This window comes from Choloepus didactylus, chromosome 2, assembly GCF_015220235.1.
Source record: "Choloepus didactylus isolate mChoDid1 chromosome 2, mChoDid1.pri, whole genome shotgun sequence".
Taxonomy (NCBI): Eukaryota; Metazoa; Chordata; class Mammalia; order Pilosa; family Megalonychidae; genus Choloepus; species Choloepus didactylus.
This window is the reverse complement of record NC_051308.1, coordinates 231032539-231051824: the sequence shown is the minus strand read 5'-3', so window position 1 is coordinate 231051824 and position 19286 is coordinate 231032539. Positions and strand designations below refer to the sequence as shown.

The window sequence follows — 19286 nt, the reverse complement described above, 5'->3', positions numbered from 1 at the left end:
GACCACCCTGGGAGCCGCTGCACTGAGAAGGGTGACCCCATGGTCTGGGGCAGGCAAGCAAGGCTGAATCCCAGGGTCAATGCTGATGATCCTGACACACCGCCATGCTTCTGGCCTCCTGCTCCCAACTCAAACATCAATTTCCACCAAAATATTCCAGGAAGGGATGGCAGCACTTTTAGAAACGGATTCCTTCAGGCTTGAGTCACTTCCATGCTATATTTTCAATGTGCTGACTTATTCGTTTCGTGGGCCTGGGTTTATGGAGGCTCCACCACAACGTTTACCAAGCAAGCGGCTGCCAACTGCACCAACAATCCTTCCAAATGGGAAAGTTAAATCGTGTGGCGAAGACAACCAGAAGAGAGCTCGGCCGAGGGGCTGACAGCCACAGCAGTTCCTGTGCTCCTCCAGAAGACCCTTACCATCATCAGAAAGACAAGGATAGGAAACACTGCCACCACAGAGACCACCCAGCCTCTGTGAGCCTCGAGGCACCTCTGGGGATCCCTAGGGTGTTTCAGGACTTGGCTTGGAATGCTCTGCCTGGCATAGCAAAAAGACAGTCCCCTCCACATAGTTCATAAATCTTGGCCAGTGAAACGATCTGTTTCTTATACATGGAGCAGCATCAGTCATCTAGCCCCTCAAGGGCTACACACAGCATTACTCCCTGTATACAACCTGGTTAGTTTAAGAATTTCTTCTCTGTGTGCTACCCACCTGTGTAACATTTTCATAGTTAGTTTTGGTGATGATATCAAACCACCCACTGTACTCCAAGTGACTGCCATGTATCATGCACTAAACTAGGCCCTTTACATTTGGCATATTGCTTACCTGAAAGCTCACACTTATCCCATGAAGCAGGCATTTATTAGAGAATTGAGAATTGAGGCTAGAACCATTAAGTTGTCCAAGGCCCACACAAGAAGCAAGCAGTGAAGACAGAAATTAATTCCAGGGTTACATGACTCCAAAGTCGCTGTTCCTTCCACTCTGACGCTAGCTCTTTTTTAATAAATAGGTAAGGGGAAGGACAGTGCACCCTAAAAGCACACCCTGATAGCAAATAACCCCTGCTGCAACCATCCCTACTCAGCTGTTGACATGAGCCCTTTACCTGGAAGATTGTTAAAATCAAGGCAAGGTAGATTTTAACAGCCTCCACCCAAGGCAGCTGGAGTGTGGAAATGGTTTTGCTCTGCAGTCAGAGACCAGTGGAATGACCCTGAGCATTTGTATGCCTGCCAGTCACAGTGCAGCCTTTATCTAAGCATCACCATTATTCTGTTGGGCTGCTGCTTCGGTTTACCTGTTGAGCCCAGACCTTTCCCTGAACCCACATTCCATTTAGTTGGGACCCTGAACTATCAGTCAGCCCAATTCATCCTGGATTATGGCAGGGATGAAACACAGGCCATGAACTTCAACTTCTTGACTCCACTACTTGCTGGTTGCATAGCCCCGAGCAAGTGTTTTCACTTCTCTATTCAGGTTCGATGTCCTCGTCTGTAAAGTGGGGATGATAAAACCAATTCACTCAGGTATTGGGGGGGCATCATGTAAGATAATGCATATGAAGTGCTGAGTGCAGTGCCTATCTCACAAAAATGCACGCCATGTTGGTAAGTAACACATGTGCACCCCTGCTCTCTCCTCCTCTGTTCTCAATACCACCTGCCATCTTAGATAGCAACCCAGCCCAGGCCAGACCTGAATTCACTACACTGCTTTAGACACTGGATAAAAATAGACCCCTGAGAATCCATTTCCTCTTAATCCCAGTTCTGCAGAAGCCAGGTTCATCTCCTTTCTCCCCAGTTAGGCTGCTTGCAGCTAAGCCACCCAATATAGGAAAGCTTACAGGGTGATGAAATTTGGTATGAAATAGGCTTGACTTCACTTTGAGGTCAATTCATTGATCAAAAGTATTCTAATAGCTTCTTCCTAGAACTTATACCAACTGAAATCTTTTTTCATTTATTTGTTGTTGGCGTCCCTCAGTAGAATGTAGATGCTACCAGGGCAGGGACTTCAATCTTGTTCATAGCTGTATCCCCAAATGCCTATGACAGTGTAAGAGGAGGGAAAGAAGAGAGGGAGGGAGGGAGTCTTACAACATGGTTGTTCTTAATTAATTTGTTTCTAATTAATGAATTTGTGTGCAATAAGAATCTTTACCGAAAGAATCTGTTGCCAAGAACTAAACTTTGATGGACATCAGTGACCAATTTCACTTGCTATTCCAAATAGGCATCCTCAACTATGAACCAAGGTTATGGCAGAAAAGCACTAAACAAAAAGAACTGGAGTTTTAATTCAAGCCCTGGCTTTTTACTACAATATGACCGCAAGGGAAATCACAGCAATAGTGGAAAGATTGTATTATATTTCCCTCCATCAGTCCTACTTCTCCTGATCAAAGATATCTGCTCTGGAAGCACAGAATACATGATGTGCCCATAGATTAGTACTAGTGCAGCTGCCCAAGGATGTATTTGTCATAATCCAGCACAAATCTTTTGTCCTTCCCATCCGCCACAGCTCTGTTTAACGCTCTCAGCCACGCTGTCCTAGTCACTGCTCCCTGAACACGTAATTTTGTGCATGATGTTCAAGCCACTTAAAAATCCTTCCCATTTAGGGTTACTGGATAACATGCTGGATGGCCAGTTAAATTTGAATTTTCGGTAAAGTATGGATAATATTTTAGTATGGGAATGTGCCAACTGTTACATAAGACATGTATTTTTATTCACTAACTTCAGTTTCTATTCTAGCTGTTCTCTTAAATCCTACACATCCTTCAAGGTCCATCCCAAATTCCATTCTTTATCAAAATGTCAAGTTCTTTTTAATTCCAGCAGTAACTTTGATGTCAAGTGAATCCTAAATGCTGTGGGGGCAGCTTTTCTAATAGAGCCCTTAGCTATCATTTTATTCCTTCCTCGCTGCTTAAATTTCTCATAGTGTGTTGCATCCGTGCTACGGAGGGCAGAGAATGGTTCCCGGACCCAGCACAGCGTAACGCATACACGTGGTGGGTGTTCCATTAATGCCCACTGCGATCCACGGAAGTGGATGTTTGTGAGGTAATAGTACAGAATCAGAATGAAAGGAGTTTTAAAAGTTTTTCTTTGTAATCAAATGAGCCAATTAGTTAACAACTCTCTTCCTTCCCCCATCACCACCCACTCCTACCCTCAGTCCCTAGTCTCAAGTGCTTAGCACAGTGGAAGAAATCAAATTAAGTATCGTGGATCATGAGTTTGCACAGGGATTTAAATTAAAGGGCAGGTCTAAACAAAGCTGAGTTGACTTTGGAGTACATGTGTCACTGACTCTGCTACCTCTGAAGCCAAAGAGGGGTGCTGGCGAGAGTGAGTAGTGACAACACACAAGGGCCACATGGGTTTCTGTCCAAATTGCCTGTGTGAACTGCTCAACAGCCTTTGTAAGGAATGTAAGCATACATGGAAGGCGTCAAACCAATCCAGACTGTTGGGGGGTTTTAAACTTAATTCCAAGTGACTTGGAATACTAAACTATACTGCACCAGGCAGAACAATGCTCCCCTCCAATGGGGTAGAAAGGTCCAGGGCTCCACCAACCTCTCCACTGCCACAAATGGGCACCGCCACACACCAGAGAGCACGAACAGCCACACCCTTCACCAATGACACTGAAGGCTGGCTCACAGGTGCCCAGGGTGCTGCTGGAAGGCCTGAGGTTGGGTGGGAGTGGGTGGGGGTGGAATAAAGTAGACTGGGGCAGGGCGAGAAGAAAACCTTTAAGGCCACCAACTGCCTCAGGTGTGACAATAAAGGTGTAACAGCTGTCACCTAGTGTGGGCCAGGCACTGGGCTATAAACCCTACCTGCATCACCTCCTTTAATCCTCAAAACAACCCTACATGCAGATGTGATTACTATCCCTATTTTTAAAAAAGGAGAAAATGAGGGCTTAGAGAAAAACTGTGCTCCAATATCACAGAGCTACTAGCCAATGGCTAAGAAAAGACATGAAATAGAGTACAAGCAGGGAAAATAAAGACTTAAAAAACTGCTGTTGCTCAAACTAATACTTATCTACTCTCTAACCCAACAGCTGATCACATGAAAAGAGATACAAATCAGAAGTTTCCAGCCACAAGTAAGGTTTGTGTTTGTCCTGCCATATGGTTCTACTTTGCTTCTTCCTCTTCTCCATTAGTTATTAATGTCGAAAAAAATTTCTCAACCAGAAAAAGAAACTTGAGATGAACCCTTAAAAAAGGACAAAAGCCAGACCCGCTCAACTCCACAGATAATCTAAGCCATGGCTGCCTTCATCTCTAAGAAGTGCACCTTTGTACCTTGGTTTTTAAAAAAAAATGGCCAAATGAACACATTCTATCTTTTGATCCCCCCTTTGGCTGAGAGTCTGCCACCAGAGATAAGAATCAAAAACGGACTCTGTTCACTCGATTGCACATTCAGATGACTAATGTTGGTGAAATCATGGCTGGGAAGGGTCCTGGCTAGCCCCACTACCTTCTCCATTAGAAGAGCTCATTCCCGGGGAGCAAATACCCACATACCAGAGCTCCTGTGGCCAGCAGAGGTCTCTGTTACAATTTCTTCCTTATATTTTCTCCAAGGCCCCAAACTTTCTTTCTTAATGAAAAAGAAAATAAAGAACATATTCCTAGCTAGTGTCAGAAACATTAATATAGAGTGTGGCATTTTGGAACACAACAACCTCAAAATAAAAAGCTCAAATCCTGGCTCTGCCGTTTCCTAGCCATTTCCTCAATCTCAGGACCTGGGGGTGAACTCAGAGAGAAATTCATTTCAGGAGTAGCAAGTGTTACGACAGCGGGAGGCTGGGGAGTCAGCCGTCTAGGAGGTGGCCTAGAGATGACACCAGTGACCAACAGCCAGCCTGCCAAGACTGGGGGTGAGGAAAGAGGAGGAGCAGTCCAAACAGGAAACAGGCAACACAAAGACTTTCCAGAACAGGGAGGAGCATCAGTGTGACAGGAATGGGACAGGTAAGGCTGGAGAGGTGGGAAGGAGACAGGTGGGGCCCCACTGTGTGAGAAGCAAGGCCACTGGCACATTTTTCTTTTTAATTTTTTAAAAGTTTTATTTATAATAAGTAATATATTCACATAGGTCAAAATTCAAAGAGACAAGGGCATGTGCAGGGAAAAGTCTCCCTCCCACCTGTGTCAGCTTCCTGGTGAGGGGCTTGAAGGCTGGCTGTTCCCACCTCCAAGGTGTTGAGGAGAACGTGCTCGAGGCCCAGGCCCTTGCACAGGGCTGCCTTCCAGCGTCTGGCTGGCCGAGCACGCGGGCTACACCCCCTCCACTCCAGGGGTGTGCACGCAGCACAGGCCCGGGGCTCTCCCGACTGGGCACACTCCTCCCAATCAGACCACCTGGGTATGGGCCCCTGCTTCCCTCCTCCACCCCCCTTACCCAAGGTGAGGAAACACATGCCTTCCCCCAGGTGGCTTTGTTCCAAGGGCCTTGGTTCACTGTCATAGACACTCTGAGTCACGAAAGCAAAGTTTTGATGTGACCCAATCCTGGAGTTTCTGAGCTTGGCTACATGTTTCAAAAGCAGCCCCCTCTAACAGCCTTTTCTTCACACCCAGGCCACACCCAGATGGTTAAGCTTTGGATGGGAAGTAGCTGATGTTCTGGAGACTAGGGCACAACTGAGTGACCAGGGAAGGGATGGAGGGGCCCCCACTAGCCACCAGGGCCTTGTTAAAACCAGAAGAGATCAAAAACGTGTCACCACAGGATGAAAATCACACAGGCTAGCATTTATCAAGCACCTGCTGAGTCAGGTGCCTGTGGCCAGCACTGCCTCGTAACCTGAGGCAGAACAGTCGCACCCTCCACTCTGTGAGTGCAGAAACCAGAGCACAGGGAAGCTGTGTGCCCCAGACTACACAGCAAATCTAACATCCAAACCTCTGATCCAGCTCTTCAAAAGGCACAGGACCAACTGGGCCAACAAGGCTCCCTGCTCCCACCCTCCAGGAGGGATGAGAACAGGGAAACAAATCGGGCAGAAGTACAGACTGCACCGAGGGAGCTCAATGGGCTCTGTGCAGGGGGCCTGCTGGGCTCTTCCAGCACTCTCCACCTGGGCCCTGCCACACCACTCTGCCTGCACGGACTGTGGGCTCCCCGAGGGCAGGGACTCTGAGCCCACCACCCAGCACAGAGCCTGGTGTGAAACAGGCACTTTGATGCTGCGGAAGTGAAGGACTCTCGGAGTCAGGAAGGAAGAGGCACCCCAACAACACAAGCACTGGGTGCTGTCCCTCCCTCCTCCTCTCCTCTAATTAGGCAATCATTTCACTCTTTAAATAAAAGACCCCTTCTAAAAAATGAGCTCATCTTATTTACATTATTTTAACATGGCACTGTAGCTATTCTTAAAAAGTGCCGACTGTATTCTTCCTTTGAGGATGCTGTAAGTTCTAAGATGTACTGTTGATTAGAACATCATTAAATGTTAAGTATTAAGAAGCAATTTCCCAATTTCAGAAACATTAAAATGTGGTAAAACAGGAAGCTCAGATTTGAGACACTGACACTCAGAAGAGTAAGCGATGGCTCACGAAAGGCACACAAGTGTCAGCTGGGTTACAGTTAAGCAAGGTCTAAAGCAAATGCAGCTGGCCAACAGGGCCAGCATTAGGAGATCTTTCTGACCTAAAAATGTTTTATTCTCCTTACAAATGGGTTTTGCATATGCCATTTAACAAGAAAGAGTTTTTCCAAGAAGCAATAAGCCCCTTCCCTCCCTTCTCTTATGCAGGTGCCCCAAACCATCCCTGAGATAAAATTAAAAACAAAGGTAAACCTCATGGACTTGGTTTCAGCAATTCATACCTAAGACTCAATAGCTTTGCCTTTTGGAAGTTCGCAGCCTGGAATAAGAGGCCAGAACTGTTTTCTAAAGGAAGTGTCAGAATAAAGAGAAGACGAACTGAAAGGAGAAATTAAAATCACATAATGAAGCCACCACAGGCACACACAAGGCTCCTGTTGTCCATATGCAACCCTAAGCTTCCCTGAAGGGGATGCACCACCAAGTACCCAGAGCCTAATTAACTTAACTTTTCCTTGGCCAGGAGCACAACTGATCACCTGTGTGCAGAGCAGTCATGGCCTTTCCCAGCTGCCTGCTCCTTTTAATTAAGGACTGGTCCCTGGGGGATGCAGTGCAACTACACGAGCACCTTAGAGAGGTCAAAGAGGTGGAAAACTCACCAGATATGTCACCTGGTCTCAAGGCTGAGAACTGCACGCAGCCATGAGCTGGTATTCGAGGCTGCCATATACAGGGCCTCCGCCTAAAGAGCAGCAGGAGGTGACCGTGACTCAGTCCAAAACTGCGGTCTCTTCACCCTCTCATCCAGACAGCTGTCATTCCCTCCACCAAAAATATCCTTCCTTCTCCCCAACTCCACCTAATAAACCCTAAATTATTCTTCAAGGCCTGACTCAATTTCAGATGCTTCTTCCACAATGCATTCCCAAATCCACGGCAGAAACAGTCCCCCTCGTCTATGCTCCTAGAGCACTGTACAGATGCTTTGGGTCTGAGACCTCAGATTCATGGTGCAGGTGCCTTTTCTATCGACAGGTAGAGAGAGTAGAGATGCCTGTGCTGCCTCTGTCATCCCCACTGTGCCTAGGGCAGAGCTGGCGGGACCGAGGTATTGGCAGGATCAGGTTGAGTTGCAGAAAATGAGGGCCACTCAGGTTGAGTGCCAAATCTTTTGAAGTCAATGTCTCAGTGGGAAGCAAACTCTCCCAGTGCTCTTCAGTGCCTGTCCTAGAGATGGGACTATTGGGCTGGTTGGCTGGGTGAAGGAGAGTGAGAGAGGGACTAATCCACTTCCTGGGATTGCATTTCATCGTGTTGACCACCAGTCCTCAAAGCCAAATGGAGATACTCAAGGTATCCCACCCTAGGGGTGTGGACTACCACTCTGCACAGACCTATGGGGCTGGCTCTGCCCCTCATACTCCACTCCACACAAGCACCTCCTAAAGCCAAGCCTTCAACCTTCCCAGCAAGAGGAAGGCAAGCACAGACAAGGAGCTGCAGTCTTCTTCCTGGACTTCCCTCGGTTCCACTTTTTCAACCTGTGTTTTCCAAGTATGATTGCACTGATTGCATTCTTAAAAGACACTTCAAATCTTTTTGAGAAAAAGACCACATCATGTACAAGCACATTCAAAGCATTCTCATTTTATCGCCATGGCAAGCCCTATATGAGGTAGGGTTATTATTATTATCTCAGGTTTGCAGATGAAGAAACTGAGGCAGAAGTAGGTGAATTAACTGGTTAAGGTCATAGTTTGTAGGTGGCAGAGTCAGAATTCAATTCCAACCCCAAACCATAGTTCTGGACCACTAAGCCAATGTGGCCTCTAGCATGTAGCCTGGCAAATAATGCAGGGTCAAAAACACCTGTTCAGAAAAAATTATTGCAAAAGTGGCAGAGAGGTACTTGACACAACTGAGTTTTTGCATGATTAGATCTGAGTAAACTTCTATCCTAAAAACTACCTGAGGCCAAAGCAGCAAGGTCTCACTGCAATTGCGTAATGGAAAAATCAATCCTGTTTCCTCATCACTGGGCACTAAGGTTTAGGCCAGGCCTCAGGCTTTATAAAGTGTGTGTGTGTGTGTGTGTGTGTGTGTGTGTGTGTGTGTGTGTGTGTAACCTCCAGATCTAAACTTGCCTTAAAATCACTGATGATGTTTCCTCATCACTGGGCACTAAGGTTTAGGCCAGGCCTCAGGCTTTATAAAGTGTGTGTGTGTGTGTGTGTGTGTGTGTGTGTGTGTGTGTGTGTAACCTCCAGATCTAAACTTGCCTTAAAATCACTGATGAGCTACCATGGAAGTATAGAAAAAAAAGATTCTTCTAGGGAACTCTGAGAAGAGGGCACATCTTAATGAGAAGGTTTTCAACCAGTTTACTAAAGAACCAGAAAACGGCTGACATCCTTCCAGACAGGGCAGAAACAACTGTTCTTTACCACTGATGTGGGTGCATTCATCACAGCTAAGGACAGAGCCACTCAGGCTCTGTTGCTTGGGGAAATAAGTATGTCAACACAGTAAGGAAACTCCAGAGAAATCACACTGTGTTCTGTCCAGCAGTTACAGGGTAGCTGTGGCTAAACATGACAATAAGGAACTGTAAAGCCAGGCCAAATGCTGATGAGGACAATTTAGGCAGCTTGTTCAATTTTGAAACCCCACAAAACATCCTTAAGTACAAGAGAATTTCCCCAGACTCCAAGACGAGGGAGAAAAATACTTCTAGAGTCAGTGCAGTTAGGTGGACCCAGCAACCTCACTGCTGTCTACTGAGTCCTCACCAATGTGCTCGGTGAGATGGAGGCCTCTGCACACCTCACAGCCAGGGACCCTTCCAGCCACCCTGGGAGGTACAGGATACTGGGACAGAGGAGAGAGTCTCAGGGCAAAGAAGGAACTAGCTGAGAGGTACACAGTCCCAGAGTCAGATGCCAGAGCCCTGGCTCTTTCTACCACTTATTCTCCTTTAATTCTCAAGATGACCACAAACTCCTAAACAACCCCAGTCTAAAAAAGTTTCAGAAATGCCTCCAGTTCCTTTCAAGGGGAACTGTCTGTGCCCTTTGCGCGTTTGCGTAGGGGTGGGAGTGGAGGTGCAGGGTAGGAGGCAGCACCAACGCACCCCACCATGTGAGCCCAGAACATGTCCGGGGGCTGCGTCTTCTACCTCGGCACAAACCCCAACCCGGCTGGCCACAACATTTCACACTGTATTCCTTCCGCTGCATGGGTTTCTCATTAAGTGGTTGGAATTTCAGAGTCATCCACAGAAAAATGACCACGCATGAACAGACTAAGAAAAATCTGTAATTCTTCCCACCAGGAAAGTGGTCAACTCCACTCAGGAACAAATGATGTGTCCTCTTCCTTGGCTGGGTCTCTTGGGATCAACGGCTCCTGTTTCTCCACTTTGGTTCACTAGGCAGTAAAACTCATATGTGGCTCCAGATAAAATCCACTTAGATTTTACCAGGAATTATATAGTGCCCCACAGTCAAGGAGCTCAAAGTCTAGGGGAGGCAGAGATGGGGACACACATGAAACACCACACTGCCACATGCTATGGACAGTGTCACATACTGGATATTATGGAAACAAAGAGGAGGAGTACCCAGTTGAGCTTCTTGGGGTGGGGTGGGGCGGGAAGGGGCAGGGGAGACTGCAGAAGGTCCTGGAGGAGGTAACATCTGAGCTGTACACTGTGTGAAATATAAACATGACTTATACTGGCCCCTGTCCTCTGAGGCTTGCAACCTCAGGAGACGGACACAAATGGCTGCAAGAGTAAGTTATTCACAACAGAAGGAAGAAGGTAAAGGCTTCTGACCACATAAGCTTCTCCCTTGAATTCCACGTTCAAATCATTAACTCTGAGGAAATTCCTAGATTTTCATGCAAAATCCAAATTTCCTCCTCATTTGCCTTTGAGAAGTGATCTCCTGCCCACCCCCTATCATGATCAATTCTGTTCACTAGAACTCGGCCAAACTGTTCCTACTACCCAAGGCATAGATCCTTGTCAATTTCATGTGTCCCTTTCCTTATCTGACACCAAGTCACTGGCAGCACACCATCAGCGTGTAAGGTCATCAAGGAGGGGCAGTGATGGGCATGCATCAGAAACCTGAGGCTCCTACCAGAGAGCCCCAAGAGCAACACCCTGCAGGACCCACCAGCTCCTCCAGGTGTGCTGGCCCACATCCCTGGTGTCTTTCAAAATGCCAGGGAAAGCAGACTGGGCATGTCACGCTCTTCTCAAGTATTTTTCATCTGTTTCCAAACCAGATGTGTTCTAAGGGGGGTGACCCAGGCCCTTTTCATCCAGGGCTATGCCAACCCAAAGAGACAATGGCTTTCAAACAGCTCTTGGAAAGGAAATGTCTGCTGCCTCTGGTCCTTGGAAGAGTGGAATCTCTCTCCAATTCACTTTTATTCTCATCAACCAGAAAGACAGGATCTAACTTAAAGAGATATTCTTCAGACGTCTCTCAAAGAAAGCTCAAAACATTTCAAAGGACACTGTTCCCTGGTATCCAACAGTAAGAGGATCCATAAAATCCCTGAAATGCAGGAGCTAGATAAAGTTTCTATGAGAAAATTCTATTAGAGCAAGGCCAAGGAAAGTCTTTGTGCACTTCCGATGGATTGTGCCTCCTGGGTCCAGATGACAAAAACCAAGTATATTCTTCACCGTTGGAGAGCATATCCTATTACCTTAGCCTGCTCAGCACCTGTTTCAGATTTCCCCCAACCTTCTGGACCCTGCAGTACTGCTGCCCATCACACAGAACCATAGGAGCACAAAGCTCTTTTGCTCATTTTCCCTGGAGTCAAACCAAACCAAAATGATACTCCACTGCTGCATCTACCTAGACCTTCAAGTCCAGCTAAAACGGCACAGATGCCAGGAGCAGCCCTTGCCACCTTCCAACACCATCATGAGATAAGCATACCAAGGCCAAAGAAAGTAGCAAAGAGCATTTTTACAAATAATTCCAAACAGACTTAAATTTCTCATACACAGGCAGAGCAAAAATCAAAAAAGGAAAAGACTTCCTCAAAACACAGTGGGGCTATTGCTTTTAAGTCTTTCAAGGAGGTTTGCTAAGTGGCAAACATTCTAGAAAGATGGAATTTTAAGCACAAATACAAAAGGGCAGAGATTCGAGGCAGAAGCGCTACACACACAGCTGGGAGGCCCTTTAATTAGGGAGAGATTTGCAAAGCCTGTGGAGCTATTGGCAAATATACCCTTGTTCTCCGGAATGGAAAGAATGTGGAAACTGGTGGGGTAATCCACAAATTCTAATTTTGCTGGACACTCACCAAGAGTAAAGCATGCAGTCTTATCTCTTAGCCACCTTTTCAGTAGTCCCAGGTGATCCCTTAAAAGCAAAAACAGAACACACCAAACCTGGGAGAAGAGGCTGGATTCTCTCTTTCCTTAGGCTGCTTCCCACAAAAAGCATGCAGGAAAGTTCTTCTCTCAAGATTTTCAAAGGCAGAAACATAATAACTCAAAGAGGAAACTAAACAACCCCTTCAGACCCAGGCCATCTACTTTTTGTTTGCATGTACTATATGGCATTTTCATAAAGTGCTTCCAAGGAGATTAAAATTTCCTATACATAGGCAGATGATCTGTAATAAACAGAAAAATGATATTATCCTCCTACTCCATCCAGAAAGAATATCTGCCTGTTGGACCCCCACATGGGAGAAGCAAGGCAGTGGTTATTCCCCAACTAACCAACACCTGTCTGAAGCCTTTTCTTTCTGGGACATCACAAAGTATCTTTAAACAAATAATCTGACTCTACATTCGCAGACACCACCCCCCAACCCCCGCCCCCACCCAGCAGTTATGAGAAGAGTTACAAAATTTTAAGTTACAAGGTTAACAGGATTGGAAATAAAGGCATCAACTCTCCTCCCCCTCCTCTGCCAAAACCTAAGTATTAAGGAAAAATGTAGACACGGGATTTATTTTGGGTTTCCTGTGGAACAGACACTGTTAGCAACTAGAGCTGTGAAGGAGTCCCACAGAATTTGACAGAGCCCCTGAGGACCTGATTCAGAAAGTTCTAGGTCTCTGTGAGATCAAAGATAAAGGTGGAAGGCACTGGCAGATCAATAAAGTACTTTGTCTCGAGAGAGCCAATAAGGTCAATGCTTCCCAGGAAAGGACAGAGGTGGACTTTCCAGAGGCAGGCAGGGCACTTGGAGTAATCTAGGAAAAAAGCACATTTCTCAGTTAAACTCTTAAAATTGCAGATAATTGACTGATCTGTCCCTTATCCACCCGGAAAGTCTGAGTAGCAACTAACAACTGATCCACCAAAACCTACCCTCAAATCCTTACCTGTTTCTTGGCAAGGGACCCATTAGACCTGAATCAAAGCCCAAACTTACCTGGCATCAATTCAAGGGCTCTAATCAGGACAGAGATACAGCTGTTGCTGCTCAATCTCTGCCCAGCGAGCACCTTCTTCCTGTCACTTCATTAATGTGTGTCAGACTTGACCTCATCCAAGTTTTTTCAAGGGTGGGCTCAGGGGCCACTGTGTGGTGCTTCTATACCACTCTGGGCTCCTCCTCATCAGACTCGTTGTTATATCCCTCTGGATATCGGTCTCCCCCATGAACTGAGGGCTCTATTATTGGCACCCAATGCTTCACCCCAGGGCCCAGCACTCAGCAGGAACTTGAGCATGCACTGAGAATATCCAGTATGCGCTAGACACTGGGGACACAAAGGTGAGCAAACAGACAAGACCCCTGCCCTCCCAGACCTCAGTGGGTAGTGAAGGAGTCATATCATCAAGCAATTCCAACAGAGAGTAAAGGCGAGTGCCATAGCTGGGAGGGAGGAGGTGGGGAAGGCAGAGGAAGTGAGGCCCAAACAGAAGTCTGGATGATGATGAGGAGTTAGAGAGAGCAGCTGGTGTGGAGATGGGCTCCCAGGAATGGCAGGATATACAAAGATCCAACAAGACATGTCACAGGGCCTCTGGGAGACTTTAACAGGTCAGTGTGGCTGGAGAGGGGCCTTGAGATCTGTAACAAGAGGCTGGAGGGGTGGGCAGGGCCAGATCAAGAGCTCTTAAACCAATAAGTTCTCTGGACTTGACAGTGTGGAGTCATGGAAGCATGAGGTCATGACCAGAAAGCATTTTAGAAAAGTCACTCCAGCTGCAGTGAGCAAGAAGGTGGTGAGTGGGGACTACAGGCAGGTGGGATAGTAGCAATAAATGTTCACTGAACTGTCCTAAAAAGAAGATTTAAATGTATCTTCACCCAACAGACTTGGACAAAGGTGGGCAGACCTCTTTAAAGGTGACCACTTTGGGCACGTGGACCCACATGGCCGCCAGCCTCCAACAGCCTGGACGCTCCCAGTGTCCCTCCGGCCTGCCTCTCTTCTGGGCTTCCAGATGAGATTCATCTACATGTCATGCCCCCTGCTTAGTGCCTACAGCATAAAAACTCAAGAGGTAAAGTTCTATAGGTAATGGAATTAAAGCACACTTATTACTGTATGAAGATCCGGGCACACCCCATTCTTGCCTAGAAGGTATTAAAATCTCTTATCCAGAAGCAGTCATCCACCAACTTAGCCAACAAGGAAAAAGCAGGCCATTTCTGACAAGGGACACACTGCTCTTTAAAAGGGCAGCTGAACTGCACTGGGAAAGACAATTCAAGCTGCTCCTGTTAATGATTTTTTCCTCCATTCATTACACGTTGTCACAAAAGCCAACAAGGAAAGTACACCATCATCACCATCTTTTTCCTCATTGCAGCAGTTAGCATTTATCCACTGGGCACTTGTTTGCAAGCAGCATTGCACCTTTAACCCTCACAACTGCTCTTTATGAGGAGTCAGTTCATAATTCTCTCCTTTATACAGATGAGGAAACCGAGGAGAGAGAGACTAGGTTCCAGTGATCTCAACAGACTTCCCAAGATTTATTGCCTCTCCATCTACTGTCAGCTGCCAGGGCCACCCAGCTCTTGAGGAGAGGGGCAGAGGTGTCCTCAGCTCCATGAGGCATCTTGGTCTCCTTTCATTTCTCTGCCTCAGACCACTCAGTCAGAAAGTATTAATATGGAGAGTCCTCCCCCCTCAGAGTTTGGGGATGAGTGGTTCATTGGTTCACTGATACTCAATTCATGTCAGTGATGTGGGAAGGCACTGTGCCAGGGTCTGGGAATACAGGTGAGCATTATTAAACTCCACTGGTGTTTAGAAGCCAGAGGGTCCTTCGGTGCTAAGAATACAAAATTATAGCACACAATTATTAGGAAGTACTTTAAGGCAACCCCTGTTGAGCAACAGATCTTGGAGATGTGGCAGCACCTAACACAAAGAGTTTGGAAGAAGTGGTAGATAGGAAGGTCAATACAACAGGTATGAAAATGGAGGCGAGCAAGCACTAGGGTTTAAAATGCCTAACGCGCAGCTCCTCTACTCCCAACTTCATATTCCTCAATACAGCCAGAAAGAGGAAAAATCCACTCGTATAAAGGATAATCATTTCCAGCCTGGGGCAAATCTCCTAAAGGATTTTGTTCTGAACTCAGTTTCCAGTCAATGGTAATTAAGTGTCCCTATACATTCCAGAAAAAGGAGGGGGAGGAGGTAATTAAAAATCTCCTGAATTTGGCTCCAAATCTCTCCTCTGTGTGGCCTGCTGTCAGATACTTGTTCCAAAGCCTCCACCTGACAAAACTCCTACCACTATCACCTGTAACATCAATTCTGGTCTTAGTTTGAAGGCTTCAATTACATAAAAGGTAACAGGCCCACTAGGATCTGAAACTGGATTTTCACAAGGGCCATTCATATCTCCTCTCTTGTTCACCAAGCAGAGTATCTGATTGGTAATCATTTGCAAAGAGACGAATTTCAGGGTGGGCACAGGGCTGGACAGCCCCTGCGAAGGAGCATTCCCACAGTTACTTCTTGAGGCCTGTGCTCAAGTACCTGCCTGGCCTGTGATTGACAGGGTCTCTAACGAACCTTAATTGTGAGCTTGACAGGCTCAGGAAGGCAGCAAAAGAAGTGGCAAAGGGGCAACCGCCAACTGTGTGACTAATGAACAAAAAGTGTCTGGCCTAATGAGGGCCAATGACCCAAAAAAAGGAGGAGGGCGGGGCTATTCCTCAACTCTGCACCTTTCCTACAGCTCTGCAACTCCTCTCTCTAAGCAGTGCAAAGCCTCTTGGTACTGGAAAGCACCCCCAAATCTACCCTCCAATGCAAAAAAGAATAGGCATGGAGACGTTCTTGGTAGTGGCAGACTGGATGTGGGGATCAGACTGGATGTTCTTCACCCTCGATGCTTCTGTCTCCATCAGAATTGCATCTTTAACAATGGAAGGCCAGAGCAGGATGCCCTTTCAAGCAGGAAGGGGAAAGCTACTCTCCATGAAGACTGAAAAACTTCTTGCTGGCACTAATTATTGTGACAAGATCTGCATTCAGAGTCAGCCATCCGCTGGTGACCTGCAGTGACAAGGAGAAAGCTGTTCCCTGGAGAAGCTGTGGGCACTGACAGCATGGCAGGAAAACAGTGGGCTTTGGTGTCAGGTGGGCCTGCGGTTGGGCCTGGCTCTGCTACTTACTAAACTCACTGACTCTCAGTTTTCTCATCGGTAAAATAATAACAGAAGACTAATCTTGTGGTGTGCAGTTTAGATAAGCTAAATATGTAAAGTATGTGGCATACAATAGTTATCTATTAAAAACCAGGAGACCAGTAGGGTATTTTGTTCATTTCCACAATGACCACAATGTAAGAAGTAAACTTGCATAGGAAGATCAAACTTTTATAAAACAAAATCCTTAGAACCCTATGCAGGCAGCTACTATAAGCCAGGCACTATGCTAGAAGCTATATATATACTATTTCTAATTCTCAAAAGTTAGTGTCTTCATGACCATCCTACAGATGAGGAAACCGAAGCTCAGAGGTAAAGCAGCCAGAAAGTGGCAAAGATAGAAGCTGAGCTCAGGCTTATTATTTCAGGGCACTCTGCCAAATCATACCCCATGCTCATAAAGAGACATGTCAGGCATTCATTTATCAGACAGGTATCCTGGAAACACCTGACCCAAGAATTTTATAGAACCTTGATCCCCAAGTACTCTAAAGCAACCTGGCAAATAAGGGGAATGGGGTGGCAGGGCAAAAAAGTACAAAAAAAGTTAACACTGTGCTTCTAGCCCATCTCAAACTTGGTTAGTGGCACCTCCCAGGCATTTTCTGCAAAAGGTTCTACATCAGAGTCTTAGTCAACAGAATAGTAGCAGATGAAGTGCTAAGAAAGCCTCTCCATTAAACGAAAAGGACAGGGACAGGAAAGGCCCACAGGGAAGACGGGTTACAAAACAGAGGACAGTTTCCAGATGATTGTAAAAGACCCTTGCACATGAACTTGGCGGTACTCAAGATGGAGAAAGGGGTATCTGGAGGTTAAACTGGCAGTGTGGGAGGTAGTTGGGAGGAGAAAGACTGGAGGTGTGAATTCAAGACGGGGGACAAGAGATTCAGAGAAAGTGAGGGGTCAGGAGACTAGCTGTCTTGCTAAGGTAGAAGGCTGAAAGGAAGCAGAGCCCAAGAAAGCCAGGAGGCTGGGGACCAGTGGACAACAGAGAGGGAAACTGAAGGTCCAGGTGTCCCAGGTGTCCATTCTGGATGATACACAGGTGCCTGTGGCACCTCTGGGTGGTGAAGTGAAGGGGATGAGGTCAAATGGCTTGTGAGGCTACAAACAGCTGGCTTGTTCTTGGACATCAAAGTCAACCTTAAGACCTCTCCATGCCTTGGAAGACCACCTGACCACTTTGTTTAGCTTTCTCCCCCAGGGCTTCCAGAGAACTCTGAATGACAACTTACTTGGAACAGTTATGCATTCAGGGAACTGAAGTCGGGAGAAAAGTTCCTGCCAAAGCAATCAGGAAGAGGAGAGGAAAAGACACCCCCCCCCCCTCAAGGAGCCCACTCCCTGCCAGAGCAGACCATGAAGCATGTTATTAGATTTCCTTTCTCTTTGCTGAATGACAAATGTTGTTATTGGTCATAAAACCAGTCAGCCACAGCCTTGACTCTGACCTCTGGGCCGGGCTTTCCTCTATTTGCTGTGGGGTCAAGGGCAGCAGCATTTTCTAGCTTTACCATCAGGGATCCCACCTTGACACAGTTCAGAGAAGTGGGGTGGGATAGGGGCATTGGGGTTGGGGAGTCTGATCATTTTTCAGGACCATTTAAACTACTGTCTCAGTGAAGGGTCTCCTAATCTCATCCCTTCCAGGTTAAATAAACTAAGTCCTTGCAATCGTGCACTGGGTTATAATACCCTGCTGTGGAAAGTTGACGCTAGGACGGTCTCCACCTGTGAAAACAGTCAGAAAGGCTGCCTGGGCATCGTGGCACAGCCTCTAGGCTGGCAGAAGCCAGAAGTTAGCAAACAGGTCCTAGGAAGCCAATGAAGGTAAGAAAAGCATCAGCTAGCATTTACTGAGCATCTGTCTGCCATACACATGCTAGCACTTTACATACATTCCTGCATTCTCGTAACTGCCCTATGAATTAAGTTTTATTATCCTGGTCTTGTAGATGGAAGGAAACTGGAAGGTGAAGCGACCTGACCAAGGTCTCGAAGCTGGAAGGAAATTGAGCAGGGATCCAAATCCCCGGCAGCCTTGCCCTTTCATCAAAGTGAGCAGCCAAGGCACTGGAAACTGGCCCCAGGAGAAGACCCGCTAGAGGCCCCTGCCTGCTCCACTCTCTTATCATGCAGGGCAGGTTATATGGCCACAGACCTGAGAGAAATTGATGCTGCTCCCCGCTAGAAAAAGGGATCCTGAAAGTAGTGACATCAACATAAGGGTATCCATAGTGCGGTTCTTTCAGTTCCAGGCAACAGAACTCAGGATTCTGAGACTGAGAGACCACCTGGCCCTAACTTCCCAGGGGAGGAGCCTGAGACCTTGGGAGAGATGTCAATCACAAGGCAGCAGAGCCTAACCTACAATCCAGGCTTCCTGATTCCCGATAAAATTTGCCAAGACACCATCTTAAAGTACACAATGCTTTCTTTCCACCTATCTTTTCCCTCCTATTGAAGGAGCCTGAAGTTTTCTGAAGTGGCTCTGTATCTGCAAAAAAATCAAGAAAGCTGTTTCTTTTTCATTTTACCAACCAGTTATGAAAACAAAACACTTGGCTAACATCACATTTAGGGCAAGTGGCCAAAAAAAGTCTAGAATTCAGAACATCTAATGTGTAGGCCATGGACCTTTCCAGGAGAACAATATTTTCCAAAGTGCAGTCACAAAAATGAGTTAAAGCTGTGTTGGGTTAAAAGAAAACAGGTTCTTCCTGTTTCAGACCTTTGAGATTTCTTACAAGATAACAGATTCACTAAATAGGTCATAATCTAAGTAAATGGATTCTTTATTGCTGGATCCATATTTCATAAAAGAAAAATTAACCTTGAATAAATGAATAAACAGACACATATATTCTCATAAAGATATAAAGGAAAAAAAGAAACAAAAATCGAAGTCATCCATCAGATAAGTGCTAGACATTTGGCTAGGTGCTACACATGCACTATCCTTAAAACTCAGAGCTTACTCTACAGCTATA

At 46.4% G+C, this 19286-nt stretch overlaps 1 protein-coding gene across 2 annotated transcripts in view; it reads right to left on the bottom strand.

Moving 5' to 3' along the window:
* Positions 1-19286, bottom strand: part of CAPZB (capping actin protein of muscle Z-line subunit beta) — a 153615-nt gene that overhangs the window by 56982 nt on the left and 77347 nt on the right. The window lies entirely within an intron of this gene.